Source organism: Strongylocentrotus purpuratus, unplaced genomic scaffold, assembly GCF_000002235.5.
Source record: "Strongylocentrotus purpuratus isolate Spur 01 unplaced genomic scaffold, Spur_5.0 spur5_scaffold_17, whole genome shotgun sequence".
Lineage (NCBI taxonomy): Eukaryota > Metazoa > Echinodermata > Echinoidea > Camarodonta > Strongylocentrotidae > Strongylocentrotus > Strongylocentrotus purpuratus.
This window is the reverse complement of record NW_022145602.1, coordinates 14901080-14907105: the sequence shown is the minus strand read 5'-3', so window position 1 is coordinate 14907105 and position 6026 is coordinate 14901080.

Below are 6026 nucleotides of genomic sequence, written 5' to 3'. Positions count from 1 at the left end.
ATAATTTAATAAAACGTCAAAGCTTCGCGCAGGAGGGGAGGGGGGGGGGGCTGAATTCAGACAAGGATTAAGAATCGAGAACGGTACAGTGAATCGTCTTCTTTCTCTTATAATCTTATGAAACGTCAAAGCTTTTGCGCGGGAGGGGGGAACCTGAATTCAGACGAGGATTCAGAGGCGAGAACGGTAATAATAATCTTTAATGAAACGTAAAAGCTTCAGCGTTTTGCGCGAGGTTAAGGGGGGACTTAATTCCGACGAGGATTATTTTCGAGAACGGTACAACGAATCTTCTTTTTTCTCTATTGATTTAATGAAAATTAAAAGCTTCCGCGCGGGGGGGAACCTGAATTCAGACGAGGATTAAGATTCGAGAACTGTACAGCCAATCGTCTTCTTTCTCTCATAATCTTATGAAACTTAAAAGCTTCCGCGCTTCGCGCGGGAGGGGGGGGGGGGGACCTGAATTCAGACGAGGATTAAGAGTCGAGAACCCTACAACGAATCGTATTCTTTCTTTAATAGTTAAATGAAATGTCAAAGCTTCCGCGCTTCGCGCGGGAGGGGAAAAACTAAATTCAGATGAAGATTTTGAGTCGAGAACAGTACAACGAATCGTCTTCTTTCTCTCGTAATCTTATGAAACTTAAAAGCTTCCGCGCTTCGCGCGGGAGGAGGGGGGGGGGAACCTGAATTCAGACGAGGATTAAGAGTCGAGAACGGTACAACGAATCGTCTTCTTTCTCTAATGATTTAATGAAACGTAAAAGCTTCCGCGCTTCGCGCGGGAGGGGGGGGGGGGAACCTGAATTCAGACGAGGATTAAGAGTCGAGAACTCTACAACGAATCGTCTTCTTTCTCTCATAATCTTATAAAACTTAAAAGCTTGGGGGGGGGGGGACCTGAATTCAGATGAGGATTAAGAGTCGAGAACTCTACAACGAATCGTATTATTTCTTTAATAGTTTTAATGAAACTTCAAAGCTTCCGCGCCTCGCGCAGGAGGGGGGGGGGGGGGGGGGGACTGAATTTAGACGAGGATTAAGAGTCGAGAACGGTACAACGAGTCGTCTTCTTTCTCTAATGATTTAATGAAACGTAAAAGCTTCCGCGCTTCGCTCGTGAGGGGGAACCTGAATTCAGACGAGGATTAAGAGTCGAGAACTCTACAACGAATCGTCTTCTTTCTCTAATAATTTAATAAAACGTAAAATTTTCCGCGCTTTGCGCGGGATGGGGAAAAACTAAATTCAGACGCGGATTAAGAGTCGAGAACGGTACAACGAATCGTCTTCTTTCTTTAATGGTTTAATGAAGCGTCAAAGCTTCCGCGCTTCGCGCAGGACGGGGGGGGGGGGCTGAATTACGATAAGGATTAAGAGTCGAGAACTCTACAACGAATCGTCTTCTTTCTCTAATAATTTAATAAATCGTAAAATTTTTCGAGCTTCGCGCGGGAGCGGAAAAACTAAATTCAGACGAAGATTTTGAGTCGAGACCGGTACAACGAATCGTCTTCTTTCTCTAATAATTTAATGAAACGTCAAAGCTTCCGCGTTTCGTGGAGGAGGGTGGGTAAAAACTCGCCCCTCTCTGCACCGACCCCCCCCCCTCCGCATTACGTCACTGTTGGTCATCGTTACGTACCAATATTTGGCTCGCATAATTTCAAATTTGGGCCCCCCCCCCTAAGAAATCCTGGATCCGCGCCTGTCTACTTCTATGGTGATACTCATCAACGCCTGTTCAGCATCTAGATGAGGATAAAGCATAGAGTTGTATAATTATACAGCTCTATGCGGTACAGTTCCTGAAAAGGGAACTAAAATGTTTCAAGAGCCACCTTGAACTGCTCCAAAGAGGGCAGTTCAACGATGATTTGAGGTAGCTCGTCCTAGCCTTTACTTACTGACTTAAGTCGATTTGACAATTAATAGTCGTTATTTTCTCTCTTAAAGACATTTTCAAGCCCTCTTTTGTATAGAGAAGTTCTAAATTAGTATTATCTTTCAAATGCCGTTGGAATTTAACCTTTTCATTTTTTGGCCTGCAAATGGGACATAAGAAAGAGGCTAAATTCTCCTAAATTAACAAAAATGTTCCCAATAATAAAACAATATCTAAATACCCCTGAAAGCGCTTGGCATAAATAATATTTCGTCAGCAATAAATGAATAACCACAATTCCCACATGCACATAAGTAGGCCTAAAATTAGATGGTCATATTATTTTTGTATTTTCTTTATTTTATAAATAATTGTTCCTCCCTCCCTCTCTCTCATCCTTATTCCTTATGATTATGAACATTGTACTTTGAATATTCAAGTATTCTGTGTGGTATAGAGACTTAGAGAAATAGGCCTACTTTGATTTCTATTTGATTTGATGACTTGTTTTAATCACTTTTACCTAGTTTTTCATGATTGGATGTGTTAGACGGGAGAATGCAGGTTGTAACACAATTTTTCAATCGCCATGACCAAGATAGAGGATTCTCGAAAAATCGGTCTGTGTTCAAATTGAAAGATACTTCAAAGAAAATGATATAATTTATGAATTTCAATCTGGTTTTCGACATGATTATTCGACTGAAACATGTCTAATTCAATTGACTGATTATTTGAGGACAGAAACTTCCCAAGGGCGCTTTGAGCCGTGCTTAATTAATGCAAAGTCATTGTAAATATGCGTACTCCACATATTAAAATGATTTCCTCAAGGCGATAGCAAGTTTTTAGGTCGACAACTTCCGATTTTCAAAGATTTAGATTTTTAGTTTTCAGATGGCTGATACTCCTTTGACAGACACTAAAATGGCATATAATTTATATCATTGTAATCATATCATTATAATTCATCCATTTCATCTTTCAGTTCGGATATGGTCTTTAAAGTGGAAATTCAAAGAAAATCAAAAATCTGTCAACTAATGTATCACTAGAAACTGGTAAGCTAACAGATGGCCATCGTACAAGTTATAGGTCAACTACATATCGGGTGATATATAAAAATACAAATACAACCACTCCATAGCATCTGGGATATACGAGAGATTCGCCAGAAAAATAACGATGTTTTAATGACGTCACATAACGGACCAATACTGCCCAAGCTGACGACATAATGAAGCTATTGTTTCTCAAATTGTAATGAGTTTAGTGTATATAAATGTGATGGCATTTCAAACCATTCAAAAGGGGATATGAAACCGATTCTGATAACTAAAATCTTTTGTTTGTAAATATACAGGATAGGGTTTAATTCACAATCTAAGAAACCAGACTTTTAAATTGAACCCCCCCCCCCCCGGCATGATATTAAGGACGGCATTATTTTGTTCCCTCTTGAAACGCCGAAGATACCGCGGTGTGTGCAGCTGAATATCCCATGGCGTCTTATTTTGTTTACAAGCGACATATTCCTTTATTTTAGTATCGCTGCATTTGTCATCAAAATAACACCATGCGCGGGGTTTAGAGTGAGGCAATAGATTATACATTTAGCCTGACGTTAGTGAAATAAGAGAAGGAACTCAAGAGAAGATGAAAAAAACAGGCACTGAAAATGTGTGAGATGTCATGGGACATCGTCTGCTTGTGTAAATCATGTCAATCCTGTGATCTCACACATCTCAGCAGCGTTCGGAGAGCTCTTCAGGTGCTATGTCGGGGCTGTATTTAAGCGTTTTGTAATTTATAATAATCATTACTACGAATGTTTCCAAGCATTGAATTTTGATAACCTTGTCGAATCAAAGTTTTAACTTCGCAATTATTAAAATAAAGTTTGTTTTTAAAATCAATGAATATCTACTTTAAGCTAAAATCATGGAGTTAGACTAGTAACCCCATGGTATGGGCGATCATTACATGAATTACCGATATGGAAAATCGTCCCGTTTACTCACTCATGCTCATAATCTTGTAACTTTCAGGAGGTATGACTATGAGGATGTTGATTGGGATGCTTTTCGAAATGATTTTTTAAATGTAAATTGGAGTGACGTTGACAATTTTGTTGATATTGAAGGTTCCGTTAAGAATTGGGAAGCTATGCTATTATCTGTGACAAACAAGCACATGCCTTTGAAAACTAAACGAATGAGGAAGCAATGCTCTCCTCAGTAGAGTCAATTTTTAATATGATGAAAGACAGAGACAAAGTTAAAAAGAAGGCTATTGTTAAGCAAAGTAATGAGCTATGGATTGAGTATAGACGTTTAAGAAATAGGGTTACAAATGCTATCAAAAAACAAAAATGCAACACTATATGAATAAATTATTGCAATGTACAAATCGGAACGATATAATTTATGGAAGGTTCTGAAATCATTTTCACCGAAAATAGCGCCTCTCCAAGTCATTAATGTATGAATCTGCATCTCGATTCAACGATCATTTTGCTAATGCTGTAACAGAGTTGATGAAAAGACATGACATAAATAATTTTTGGGGAAATGAATTTATTCAACTATCAGTGACAGTGATTCACCTTGTCTCAACAAGTTGAAATTATCTGTGTTTTCTGAAGCTGATATAATGAGAGAGATTAATAACTTTCAAAGTAGGAAATTTATGCGGAGTTGACGATATACGGTAACCATTCAGGTACTCAAGTCTTGTGTGGATATTTTGATTAAACCAATAACATATCTGATTAATAAATCTATAACTGATGGTAAAATCCCAACAGTACGACAATACACCTGACGGTGGCCTGTACTGCTACCCAGCCCCCACTCAGTGTCATTTAGGGTACCATAATTATGCGTGTTCCAAGCGACCCCCCTTTTCAGCAAAAGTCCGGTGTGTAAAGTCAATACGGGTCGACCTTTTTTTTTGTTATACGAGCCTTTTTCAGCACCCCCCCCCCTTTTCAGCAAAAGTCCGGTGTGTAAAGTCAATACGGGTCGACCTTTTCCTTTTGTTACGAAAGGGACATTTTGGTAACACGCATGGGGTCCGTCCGTTCTCGGAGTGGGGGGGGGGGGGGGGTACTGCTACTGAAGAAGATGAGATTGAAAATGGTTCAAGTAATTTCGCTTCACATAGGAACAAGCGCGTAGCTAGGATTTTATTTTAGGGGGGGGGGGGGGCGAGTGAGCACGCTCCCTAGGGGGGTGGGTGTAGGGAGGGGGAGTTGCTTTGAAAGAAGACGATTCGTTGTACCTTTCTCGACTCTTAATCCTTGTCTGAATTCAGTTTCCTCCCCACCGCACGAAGCGCGGAAACTTTGAAGTTTCATCAAATTATTAGAGAAAGACGACGACTCGTTGTATCGTTCTCGACTCTTAATTCTTGTCTTAATTCAGTGCCCCCTTCCTGCGCATAGCGCGTAAGCTTTGACGTATTATCAAACAAAGAAGACGATTCGTTGTACCTTTCTCGACTCTTAATCCTTAACTGTATTCAGTCCCCCTCCCCTCCCGTGCGAAGCGCGGAAACTTTGAAGTTTCATTAAGTTATCAGAGAAAGAAGATGACTTGTTGTACCGTTCTCGACTCCTTTTCCCTTTTTCTTTCTACGTCCTCTTACTTTATTTCTTTTTTTCTCTTTTTTTTTTTTTTGGCCGGCGTTTTTTTTTTTTTTTTTTTTTTGAGGGGGGGGGGGGCGACCGCACCCACTGCCCCGGCTACGCGCCTGCATAGGAAAGGTGATTAATCAAATCCAGACAATTATAGGCCTATATCCTTGCTCCCTTACATTTTTAAAGTAATAGATCGTATAGTCCAAATTCAATTAGTTAGCCATCTTCATGCAAACAATATACTGGATTCTGTTCAGTCTGGTTTTAGTGCTCACCATTCAACTGTCACTGCTTTAGTTAAAGTTACAGATGATTGGTTAATGACAATGGACGGAGGCAGGTACCCGGGGGTAGTCTTCGTAGACCTACAGAAGGCGTTTGATACGGTTGATTATCAGGTGCTCTTAAATGAACTGTATTCTACTTGTTTAGATGAAATATCGTTACAATGGTTAGAGCGCTATCTATCTGAGAGCAAAATAGTAACTATGATTAATA